The sequence below is a fragment of the Loxodonta africana genome, chromosome 10 (assembly GCF_030014295.1).
Source record: "Loxodonta africana isolate mLoxAfr1 chromosome 10, mLoxAfr1.hap2, whole genome shotgun sequence".
Taxonomy (NCBI): domain Eukaryota; kingdom Metazoa; phylum Chordata; class Mammalia; order Proboscidea; family Elephantidae; genus Loxodonta; species Loxodonta africana.
Genome location: NC_087351.1, coordinates 83,134,335 through 83,146,707, shown reverse-complemented (window position 1 = coordinate 83,146,707; position 12,373 = coordinate 83,134,335). Strand labels below are relative to the sequence as shown.

Here is a 12,373-nt window from a genome sequence, read left to right as displayed (position 1 = left end):
TTTTTCGGGGCTCGAGGGAGTTGGGTTTTCATTACTTGCATGTGAGAGCATAATACTAGGAATCGTATGTGTAAGTTGACTTCGAACTAATAGAGAAAAGAGTATGTCTGTGGAGGCTGTTTTTGTGGAAAAGAGAAAGACATTGGTGATAAGTATCTAGCTGTTATAACGATTTATAGTAAAAGGTGCTTTATTAAAAGACTAATATTTTGGTCACCTACTTAAAAAAATCATTTGCTGTTTACTGGCAGTGAAATATGTATAGTGTATGGTATCCTATGTTGATATATAATCTGTATTAATTAAGTTTAGATGTGAATGCACATAATCTAAAAAACAAAATTGCAGTGGCTAAAACAAAGTATATACTTATTTGTCTTCAAAAAGAAGTCTGGAATCTTGCTTTTGGCAATGTGTTCTTAGATATGACGCCAAAAGTACAAGCAACATTAAAAAAAAAAACTTAAATTGGACTTCATAAAAATTAAAAGCTTTTGTTCATCAGAGGACTTTATCAATAAAGAGACAATCTACAGAGTGGGAGAAAATATTTGGTAACCATATAGCTGAAAGCCAAACAATCCAATTAAAAATGGGGAAAGGAGTTGGATAGACATTTCTTCAAAGGAGGTATGTAAAGGTCAATAAGCACTTAAAAAGATGTTCAAAGTCATTAGTCATCAGGGAAATGCAAATCAAAACCTCAAAGAGATACCACTTCACACTCACTAGGATAGCTATTATCAGAAAAATGGAAAATAACAAATGCTGGCAAGGATGTGGAGAAATTGGAACCCTCTTGCATTGCTGGTGGGAACGTAAAATGGTGCAGTTGCTGTGGAAAACAATTTGGTGGTTCCTCAAAAAGTTAAACAGAATTACCATACGGACCAGCAATTCCACTTCCAGGTATATATCCTGAAGACTTGAAAGCAGAGACTCAAACAGATAATTTGTACGCCAGTGTTTATTGCAGCATTATTTGTGATAGCCAAAAAGTGGGAACAATCTACATGTCTATTAGCAGAGGAATGGATAAATAAAATGTCAGGGCAGGGAGCGGTGCAATGGGGAGTTATTGCCTAGGGGTACCTATTTTCCATTTAGGGTGATGAAGAACTTTTGGAAATAGTGGTAATGGTTGCACAGCGTGGTGGCTGTAATTAATGTCACTAAATTGTGCACTTAAAAATGATTAAAATGGCAAATTTTTTGTTAAATATATGTCACCGCAATAAAATAAATAAAAAAGTAGTCTGGAGGATTTAGGACAACTTTATGGTGTCATCAGGAACTCACCTCCCACTGTTCATTCCATCATCCTAGTACACGGCTTACATTCTCAGGGTTGCCTCATGGTCCAAGATGGCTGCTGAAGTGCCAGTTATTTGGCCCAAGTCACAGGCCCAAAGAAGGAAGAAAAATAGAAGGGCAGGAAATGGTGCACCCTCTGGCTGAGTGGGCTCCCATCGACTTCTCTGAAGTCCAGTATAGCAAATCTGCTTGCATTCATTGGCCACCATGCAGCCACACAGCCACACAGCCACAGCTAGCTGCAGGGGAGTCTGGGAAATGGAGTCTTTTATTCCGGGTGGCACTGAGCTCAGCTAATAGTCACGGTCCCTGCTAAGGAGGAGGGAGAGTGTGGCTTGTGGGTGAAGCAGCTAGCAGTCTTACCATGGAATCTTAACGTGGAACATGTGTTGGAAAGAACTCGTTACCTCAGATATTTAGCATTATACAGCCAAACAAGTTTAGCCAGGCCAAGTGACTGTGGCTCAGACCCCTGATTTAACTAACAGTTTATGCTACTTTACCACATTGTATCATTAGCTTAAACATTACATCTTAAAATTACTAGTAAAAAGCCTTTGGCTATAAAATTTGATTTATATGTTTCTACTCCATCAAATTGGGGAAAACCAATTACTTGATTGCTGGGCAAGGTGCTAGGGAAAGATTGAGGATTTTGTGTAGTAGGTAGCTTGGCTTGAAGACATTTGGAAGAATAGCAATTAATAGTGGCCATTTAAGCCTTATCCAAGGTGAAGGTAATAGTACCATTTTTATTTTATTATTAAATAATTTCTTTCCTCCTCTCAGAAAACACAGAAAAGCATGCAGAAAAAAAATCAGTGTATGTCTTTCCAATTTTTCTATGTGTTTATGCATATTTGTTTTCACACCTAAATACCAATTGTCATTGCCGTTACCTTGACTCCGACTGACGGTGACCCCTGTGTGTCAGAGTAGATCTGTGCTCCATAGGGTTTTCAATGGCTGTGACATTTCAGAAGTTGATCACCAGGCCTTTCTTCTGAGGTGCCTCCAAGTGGACTTGAACTTACAACCTTTAGGTGAGAAGCTGAGCATGTTCACCATTTGCACAACTCAGGGGCTCCCACACTTAGTACCGTAGTAAACACACTGCTTGTAGCATGCTCTTCCCCCCTCCACACTTGTTAGTGTATCGTGGTCATTTTCCTATGTAAATAAATATTCTTGTACAACAAGATACTTAAAGGTTGCACAGTATTCCACTACCCAAACCATGGTCTTTTCAATTGGCTCATATGCACGCGAAAGCTGGACAACGGAAAAAGAAGACAGAAGAATTGATGCATTTGAATTGTGCTTTTGGGCAAAGAATATTGACTATTCTGTGGACTGCCAGAAGAATAAACAAATTAGTCTTAGAAATACAACTGGAACATTAGAAGCAAGGATGCTAAGACTTTGTCTTGCTTACTTTGGACATGTTACAAGGAAAGACCAGTCACTAGAGAAGGACATCATTTGATAAAGTGGAGGGTCAGTGAAAATGAAGAAAACCTCAATGAGATGGATTGATACAGTAGCTTCAACAGTGGGCTCAAACATATTAGTGATCATGAAGATGGTGTAGAACCAGGCAATGTTTTGTTCTATTATAGATAAGGTCACCATGAGTCGGAGCCAACTTCACAGCAACTAACAATAACCAATTAATTAAACCAAACTCCTATATAATAATAATACCAAAACAAACAAACAATCAAACAAAAAAACCAAACCCATTGCCATTGAGTCAATTCTGACTCATAGCTACCCTATAGGACAGAGTAGAACTGCCCCATAGGGTTTCCAAGGAGTGACTGGTGAATTCAAACTGCCAACCTTTTTGGTTAGCAGCTGAGCTCTTAACCACTGTGCCGCCAGGGCTCCATAATAATAAAATAGAGCGTAGTTCTACTGTGAAACACTTGGGGTCACCATGAGTCAAAATTGACTCTATAGCAACTTGGTTTGGTTTTGGTTACTGTGCACATGGAACTGTGCTGGGAGCTAAAGATATAAAATCTATTTGGAGACACAGGTGATGCTCCTAAAAGCATAGCCAACAAAAAGAGGAAGCCAAGGGAGGCACTAGGCTTTGTTTTGTTTTTCAGTGGTCTGTGTGAGCATGCGCTCACTTCACCAAGCTCTGTTGTCTCACAACAGTCCCTTTCAAGAGGCAAATACATGCCTCATGAATGCATCACCAGATGAAGTACTTCCAAGCTGACGCAGGAACTTCTGTCTCTTTCTCTGTTACGCTTTCCATTTCTGCACTTTGTGGGTTCTTTGCTATAAGTTCCCATTACAGAGAGCTGGGGGATGATGGATGTGTTTTGAGGATTTTTCCTGTCCAAAGTTTACAAGTACTCCAGGAACTGAATATATCCTTTGGTTGCTGGAGACCTTACCCGAGGTTAGCTAGCAGCCGCCAGGCATGCCCCAGAGCACCGTGTTCAGTGGATGGGTAGCATTTTCCACAAATATAGAGACATATCTGCAAGCCAAAATAAATACATAAATAATTAAAGTTGAAGCAAACAGTTGGCCAGGTGTACATGACTCAGCAGACAAAACCAGTGAGGCCAGGAGGTCTGACCTGCAAGTCTTGTTGTGTCTCTCAGTTCTTTCACTTTGACTGGGAACCTTGCTTTTCCAGTTTCTTCTTGAGCATTTGTAGCCATTTGCTACACAAAGAATTTTTTTTAATTGTAAAATACATATAACAAAATATATGCCAATTCAACAATTTTTACATGTATAATCCAATGACTTTGATTACATTCATTATGTTGTATAACCATCACCGCTATCCTTTTCCAAATTATTCCACCACCATTAACAGAAACTTAGTGCCCTCTAAGCCATGACTTCCCCTCTCCCCTCCCTCTTACCCGTGGTAACCACTAATAAGCTTTGGTCTCTATATATTTGTCTGTTTCATGTAAGCGCGGTCATACAGTGTTTGTCTTTTTGTGTCTGACTTATTTCACCCAGCAGAACGTTTTCAAGGTTTATCCCCATCATAGCATGCATCAGAGCTTCACTTCTCTCTACAGCTGAATGATATCCCATTGTATGTATAGACCTCATTTTTGTATCCATTCATCTGTTTATGAACATTTAAGTTATTTCCACCTCTTGACTATTGTGTGTTTGTTTTTTATGTGCCAGTTTGAATGCTTAGTGTTGGCAATAAAAGAGCAAGCAAAGACAGACACAGCTCTGCCTTCAAGGAACCCCACCCGTTAGGTCAGAGAGCCAGATCTTAATCAAAAGGAAGTCAAACAAAAATGTGAAGTGGCTGTGGGGAGGGCTGTGACAGGAGATGCTGGGTGCTGTGAAAATGAGTAATGAAGGGACAAGCCTCAGCAGGGCGCTGGAGAAGTGTTTCCTGAGGAACTTTTGTTTCTGATGTCATCTGAAGGAGTAGACAAAGCGGCCAGGTAGGTGGGGCAAGTAGGTCCTAGGCAGAGAGACCAGCAGGCGCCTGTGAGAGCCTGTGGATTCTTTTGCCACCATCCTTTCCTCTTGTTGAAGGGGCTGAGGGACCCTTTGAAGAGGATGCAGGGCTCAGGAGGAAAATTGATCTCTGTGGGGCATCTGTTCAAAGTATCTACCTATCCCTTCATTTCCTCCAGACTGCTCTGGAGTGCCACCTAACTATCTATCTTGTTTGGTCACCCTGGGAGCTACTGTAGTGGGGCAGGAAGGAGCTTGGGGCTACGGGCAGCACTTTGTTGTTGTTAGGTGCTGTTGAGGCAGTCCCTGACTCACGGGTATCCCATGCAAAGGAACAAAGTGCTGCCCCATTCTGTACCATCCCTGTGATTGTGGATTGGACTGTTGTGACCCATTGGGTTTTCATGGGCTGATTTTTGGAAGTAGATCACCAGGCCTTTCTTCCTAGTCCGTCTTAGTCTGGAAGCTTCCTTGAAACCTGTTTAGCATCCTAACAACATGCAGACCTCCACTGACAGACAGATGGTAGCTGTGCGTGAAGTATATTGGATGGGAACTGAATCCAGGTCTACCTCCTGGAAGGCAAGAATTCTACCACTGAACCACCAATAAAAATCCCCACTGCTATGGAATCGATTCTGATTTATAGAAATGTTATAGGACAGAGTAGAACTGCCCATAGGGTTTCCAAGGCTCTAAATCTTTATGGAAAGAGACTGCCACATCTTTCTCCCGTGGAGTGGCTGGTGAGTTAAACTGCTGACCTTTCGGTTAGCAGGTGAGCACTTTTACCTACTGCGCCACCAGGGCTCCTGAATCACCAGTGCTCCCCTATAAAGCCTGTGTTAGAGTTAGAGCAGCAAGATTGTGTTGTGAATCTTGGTCAAGATTTCTAGACTGTGATTGAGGTCTTAGCTCAGGGAAAACAGCCTAGGTGAGGGGGTCTGATTCAGAGTAAGAAGGGCTTAGAAAGGGATGTAGGCTCTGTTTTTCAGATGACTCTTTAGTCTCTTCCCCTTTGCCTCTGTTTCCCCTGATCTGAGTTCTGATTGTCTTGAGCGTTAAATAAGTTATTATGCCTCCTGTTCCCTGTATCCCTCCCCAGGCAATTCTGGCTAACTAGCGACCTCTATCTTTTGCATTAGGTATGTGGCACTGTCATCACTCAGGGTCAAGATTGTGCTTCAGGATCTTAAGGAGACAAAACAGCAGGCTGCCTGTCTCTCATTCCCTCTACGTCTCTTGGAAAATTTTCCATTCCTTACCTTGGTGCTTTACCTTGTCCCTAGGAGGTAGCTCAGGTTATTTATGGATAAGGAAACTAACACAGGAAGTGGAGATGTCAGTGGTCTGGGTGAGTCAAGAGAACAACATAGCTTCTTCTCCAAGTCAAGGATGCCCTTCTCTTTACCTTGGAATCATCTTAAACACCTCCGTCAGCCTGTTGTAGACCCATACTTTGCTCCTCTTATAAAGTCAGGATTCTTAATATAGTTGCCTCTGAAATCCCTGCAATCTATGCAAAATTGTAGGTAGATTCATTTTGGGGGGAGAGGGTCCGTAGCTGTTATTAATCCAAGACTCAGAGAAGGTTATGAGTCAGCCACCATTATAGAGAGCTTAAGTTGGGTATCTATGTAAGAGGTGGGGTGGTGCCTGGGTGGCGCAAATGGTTAAGCACTCAACTGCTAACTGAAAGGTTGGCAGTTTGAACCCCCCTCCAGAGGTGCCTTGGAAGAAAAGCCTGGCAATCTGTTTCTGAATGGTCACAGCCATGAAAAACCGTATGGAGCACAGTTCTGCTCTGCACTCATGAGGTTGCCACGAGTCAGAATCGACAGCAGCTGGTTTGGTTTTGGTTTGGTGCAGTGGAAGGAGCACTGGCCTGAGTGCTGCCCTTGGGACTGACTGGCTGGGTGACCTTGAGCAAATTATCTCTCTGGACTAAAAATTCCTCATCTGTAAAATGAGAGGCTTAGATGAGAGATTTCTTCATTCCCTGCCAGGACTGACATAAGGTGATATGAAGTGTGAATGTCTTGTTTGGGGAGCAGGTAATGACTGCACTGTCCTAGTCTGTGCGTTAGGCTACAGTGTGCCCAGATTCCCCTCTTCTAGCCTTCTGATGCAGGTGTGGAAGCTCCTAAAGGGAATGGTCCCAATGTGATTTAGCAGAGAAAACAGTTGACAGGAGCCCACAGGTGCTCCCTTCCCCCAGTGCAGCCCAGGCTGTGACAGATGGCCTTGCTGAGAGAAGATGCACAGGTTATATGAATCATGGCAGGATCCACAATAAACCAAGGACAGCCTTGGTCCTGGAGGCAGGATGCAGTTAGCCAAATGCTACTATCTGTCCTTGGAGCTGAGCAAGGGGCACCCTGGTCTCAGAGCTGGGCCACTGCTTAGATTTGCAGGGATTCACTTGCTTCCTGCTCACTTTTCTGAATTGACATGGGCCTTTTTCAGACCAGGAGCAAGACCCCTTAAGTGGTTTTAGCTTTGTGCCTCTGTATCCTTACTCACCAACAGTATCTCAGGAAGACTTTGAGCCCTGCGCAACCCATTATACCATAAGAGTGAAACACAGGAATTAGACACCTTCAGAGCTGTGGGTTGCATGTCCTTTTCCCTCCTAACTTAACTTTTGCTCTCTGCAGAAAACTTGGAGGTTTTGATGTGAGAAGAAGACATTTTCCCCATTAAGCTTCGAGAACCACTGTGGTCAGTGGGATAGGAGCCCTGGTGGCGCAGCGGTTAAGCACTTGGCTACTAACCAAAAGGAGAGTGGGTTGAACCCATCAACCATTCTGCGAGAGAAAGATACAACAGTCTGCTTCGGTAGAGATGATAGCCTTGGAAACCCAATGGGGCAGTTCTACTCTGTCTGGTAGGGTCAGTATGAGTCAGAACTGACCTGCTGGCAATGAGTTTGGCTTGGTTTTGGTAGTCAGTGGAGGAGTCCTGGGTGATGCAAATGGTTAAGCACTTGACTACTAAGTGAAAAGTTGGTAGTATGAACCTACTCAGAGGCACCTTAGAAGAAAGGCCTGGCAATCTGCTTCTGAAAGCTCACGGCCTTGAAGACCCTATGGAGCACGGTTCTATTCTATACACATGGGGTCACCATGAGTTGGAATCGACTTGATGGTAACTAGTTTGGTTTTTTAGTGGTCACCGGAGAGAATATTGGCTTGGTAGTCAGGCAGACTTGGATTTAAATCCAGACTTTGCTACTTCCTGAGCGCCTGGCATCAGTCATGTGGTTAGTCACTTGAAGCTCCGGGAATCTCATCTATAAAACGTGGACAATACAGAAAAGAGCAGTGTTGTTTTAAGGTGGCATGGAATAATATGAGCAAGGTATCACTCGAGCGCAGTATTGAATAAATGGCACTTTGCCTTTTCTCTTTCCAAGGAGTAGCTTAGGAGAACCTTCTTTCTATTCCTTGTTATTTAGGTGTACATAGTATATGGCTGGAGCCCTGACAGCACAGTGGTTAAGAGTCTGGCTGCTGACCAAAAGGTCAGCAGTTCAAACCCATCAGCCACTCCTTGGAAACCCTGTGGGGCAGTTCTAATCTGTCCTATAGGGTTGCTGAGTTGGACAGCAACAAGTATAGTTGGGTTTCCCTTTTAACATGTGTGAGGATTCTAGGCAGCTCTGAGGTACCCTCTCCCAAGCCAGTGAGGTGTAGTTTTACCCTGCCACTGAAGTGGGTAGGTTTATTTCAGCTGAAGCTGCAGAAAGGGATCGATACCACCAGCCCCTTCTACCTGCATTGAGATGCTTGTGGGAAAGGCTGTGTCTCTGTTTCCTCTGGACCCAGCTGTAACTCAACAGTGCTCGGCCCCCGAGAAGTGCCGTCTTGTTGGTCTGTTGTAATGGCCTTTGGCCTGATTGAGTGGGACAGCTGGCTGGTTTTATGGCTCTGCTGGACTCTCAGCTGATAATTAAAATGCTTTTGCTCCAGAAGGAAGGCAATATATTTCTCTCCCTTCCTTTTCTGCTGCATCAATCTGCTGCCCACGACGTCAAAGGGAGTGCCTTCTTTCACATCCCCCTCCTGGCTGCCCCAGGTCAGCTTAGCATTCTTGTTGCAAAGTCTTTCTTAAGACTCTGCAATATTTAGGGCAGGCCAAAGGGAACGTATTTTGAGTTTTGTGGTCTTACTTTGGGAGGAGAATAGAGCATGTTTGCCCCTTTCCCAACTCCATACAACAACAGTATTTCCTCCAGCTACTCCCCAGATCTGTTTGTGCCTAGCAGTCCTCAAGAATTGTTTGTGGTTTTGATCATCACAGATTCTAGCACCGCGCCTTGGCCTGTGCGTTAACCTGCACATAACTTCTCTAAACGACGCCAAACCTCGACTCCTTTAGAGCCCATCTCTAGAAGGTAACCCCCTCCCATTCCATTAGACATTAGCCTATTTGAGCTCTGGATGAGACTGGATTTGAGTCCTGACTCCATTACTTGCTACCTGGGAACCTTGAGCCTTAGTTTCCACAACTGTAAAATGGGAGTAAACATGATACCACTTATGTCATCTCATAGGGTAGAAATGAGGACTAAATAAATAATCTAGGTGAAGTTCTTAGCAATAGCTGGCACATAGTAAGTACTCACTATAAACCCAAACCCATTGCCGTTGAGTTGATTCTGACTTATAGCAACCCTATAGCACAGAGTAGAACTGCCCCGTAGGGCTTCCAAGGCTGTAAATCTTTACGGAAGTAGACTGCCACATCTTTCTCCCCTAGAGCAGCTGGTGGGTTCAAACAACCGACCTTTTGGTTAGCAGCCGAGCACTTAACCACTGTACCACCAGGGCTCCTTAGTACTCAACATAGTGACAATTATTATTGTAATTCTGGCTCCCTGGGTTACACTAAGGATCTAAAATCCCTCAGTGTCTGGATCCATTGTTTGTGCTTGTACTTTTGGGTATGTTTTGTCTTGTACTAGTATATTCAGTGCTTTAGTTGTATTTTCTACAATTGTGCTGTAAAATCAAAATGAAATACATGCACATGGTAAAAAATTCAAATAGCACAAGATTGAAATACAAAGAAAAGTCTTTCCTACCTCAAACCCTAAATTTACTTCTTAGAAGCAAATGTAGTTAAGTTGTTATTTTGGCCTCCTTTGATATTTTTTTTTTTTTTCGTGAACACAGGAATCCCAATAGGATTCTTGACAGAGGGGTGTTATTGCTTTTCTTGTATGTCTTCTTTCCATCTTCCCCTGCTCCCTTCCTGCCCCGGGTCCCTCATCCTATATAAGGCTGTGCATACAGCAGGCCAGATATTTGGCAGCAAATCCAAGGTTGTTTTGAAATCTTGTCCTGTTCTGTCCCTGGTTTCTTTCTGGATGGATTCAAACTCCTTTACTGAAGGAGCTGAATTTGTTCTTGGTAAGCCTTGCTCTTTTATACCCATTTCATGAACTTCTCAGGAGCTCGGGGCCCCAAGAGGAAGCTGTTTCTTGGAGCAGCTCGGAAAGTTGAAAGCGTGATGTTTGACGCTGGACTTACACAGCTGCGAAGACTCTGTCTAACCATCCCTTAAGCACTCAGCCCCTGACTACCTGTGCACAGGAAAAGGAATCCTGGAGGGGATCAGTCAGTAACCTCTCTGCCATTGGCACAGGTGTGTGAGGGAGAGTTTTTCTCTCCCTCTCCTCCACCACAGGAGACCTAACCCTTCCAACTGTTTGGATTAAATTAATAATACAATTAGCTTGCCTTTCCCAAGTACATAGCAGCTGATGACAGGGAAAGACCCCCTTCCCCCATCAAGTCCTGTGGATGGCAATGGAAAACCAACTGAGGACTTAACTTTTTCCCATATAAACTTCTCTCAGATGATTTTAAATCATTAGTGTAACATGATAGTATCTGATTTTTTCCTTAGCTTATTCTTCATAGTGACAACAATAAATGGCCCTTCCTTTTCTTCCCCAGTATTGCTAGAGATGGAATGAAGAATAATCATATTTTCTATTTGATTGGTGCTTTAGAATTCAGAGTGCTTTTTATACACACAGTTTTATTTGAAATAGCATCTTCCTGAGGTACTCAAGGCAGAGGTGATGGCACCCCTATTTTATAGAGAGGGAAACTGAGGCTCAGAGAAATTTATGGCCTTGCCAAGGACACATATCGAGAGAATGGGGAAGCCTGAACTCAAATTGTGGGCTTTCGAGTGCTGTTGTGATGGCCTCAGTTCTGCCCTTTGGGATTAGATTGCAGCCTGAGACCCTCTCTTGGCAGCTTGTTCTGCAGGACAGCCTCCATGACTCACCAGAGTCTGAGTGTGATGGGGCTGGACCTCAACTGCAAACCTTTTCTTGGGGGCCGTTGTGGGGCAAAGTATCCCCACATCTAGAATTTCAGGAGATCTTCCAACCAAGGGACCTGTGACACCTCCAGAGCTGACGGCCCTAAATTGCTTGGGAGCTGGGAGCCAGTTTCTCATTTCACCTTTCCTTCTCCAAAGGTATGCTTTGAATTATAAACTGCCCTTCTGTAGCCTTAGCTTTGCTTCTTATAAGTGTTTGTCCTGAAGCAAAATTATGCTTACAGCTGTCCAAAAGTTAGGCCATGACAGAAGTTTCCACTTGATTGGACTCTTGTTTTTGCCTGCATTTGTGTTGTGGTTTTGTTTTTGTTTAAACAAGGGATAAATGCATAGATTTCAGATAAATTCATTGATACTTATTTGTGGGAATTTTTTTTTTTTAGTGTTCAAAGAGGGTTTGGACACATTTATTGATAGCAGCCCCTGCACGGTTGGTCTCATGTTACGGTTTTCAGCTTTGTGTCATCTTGGAGATGAGCAGGCCTTTCCAGGGTGTTGCCTTTACAGCTGAGTTTATAACCAGATAGACTGTGTCAGACCAGTGTGGTGATTCCATTCCCCACAGATGAGAGTGAGGCAGGTTTTGGATGCCCACTTATATTTTTAGATTAATATCATGAAAGACAAATTTGACTTTTTACCATTCATTCTTTAATGCCCAGTCTGGATTGATTGCTGGTGGAACAGCACTCAAACTATTAAGGGTGAAGCTATCCAGCCTTTTCTATCTCTTGCCTTAGAAAGAGAATTTTTTTTTTTTTAATTAAAAAAAAAAAATGTTTAGCGTGGTAAAAATATTTATAACAAAACATTTGCCATCTCAACATTTTTACATGTACATTTCATTGACATTAATTTTGTTTATCATGTTGTGGGACATCACTATCTATTTCCGGATTCTTCTGTCACCTTAAAAGAAAGTCAGTGCCCCTTAAGCAATAACTCCCCATTTTCTGCCTCCCTCCCACCCCTGGTATCTACTAACAAGCTGTGGTCTGTATACATATGTATATACATATACATACATATGGCCTCTATACATAAACTATGGTCTCTATACATTTGCCCATTCTAGATGTTCCTATAAGTGAGATCATACAATATTTGTCCATTTGTGTCTGATTTATTTCACTCAGCATAATGTTTTCAAGGTTCAGCTATATTTTAGCATGTATTAGGACTTAATTTCTCTGTATGGCTGAATAATCCCCTGTTGTATGTACGTACTGCATTTTGC

At 42.9% G+C, this 12,373-nt stretch overlaps 1 protein-coding gene across 1 annotated transcript in view; it reads left to right on the top strand.

Annotated features, from left to right (window-relative positions):
• The window catches only part of MAP3K9 (mitogen-activated protein kinase kinase kinase 9), a 99,191-nt gene that overhangs the window by 13,816 nt on the left and 73,002 nt on the right, over positions 1-12,373 (top strand). The window lies entirely within an intron of this gene.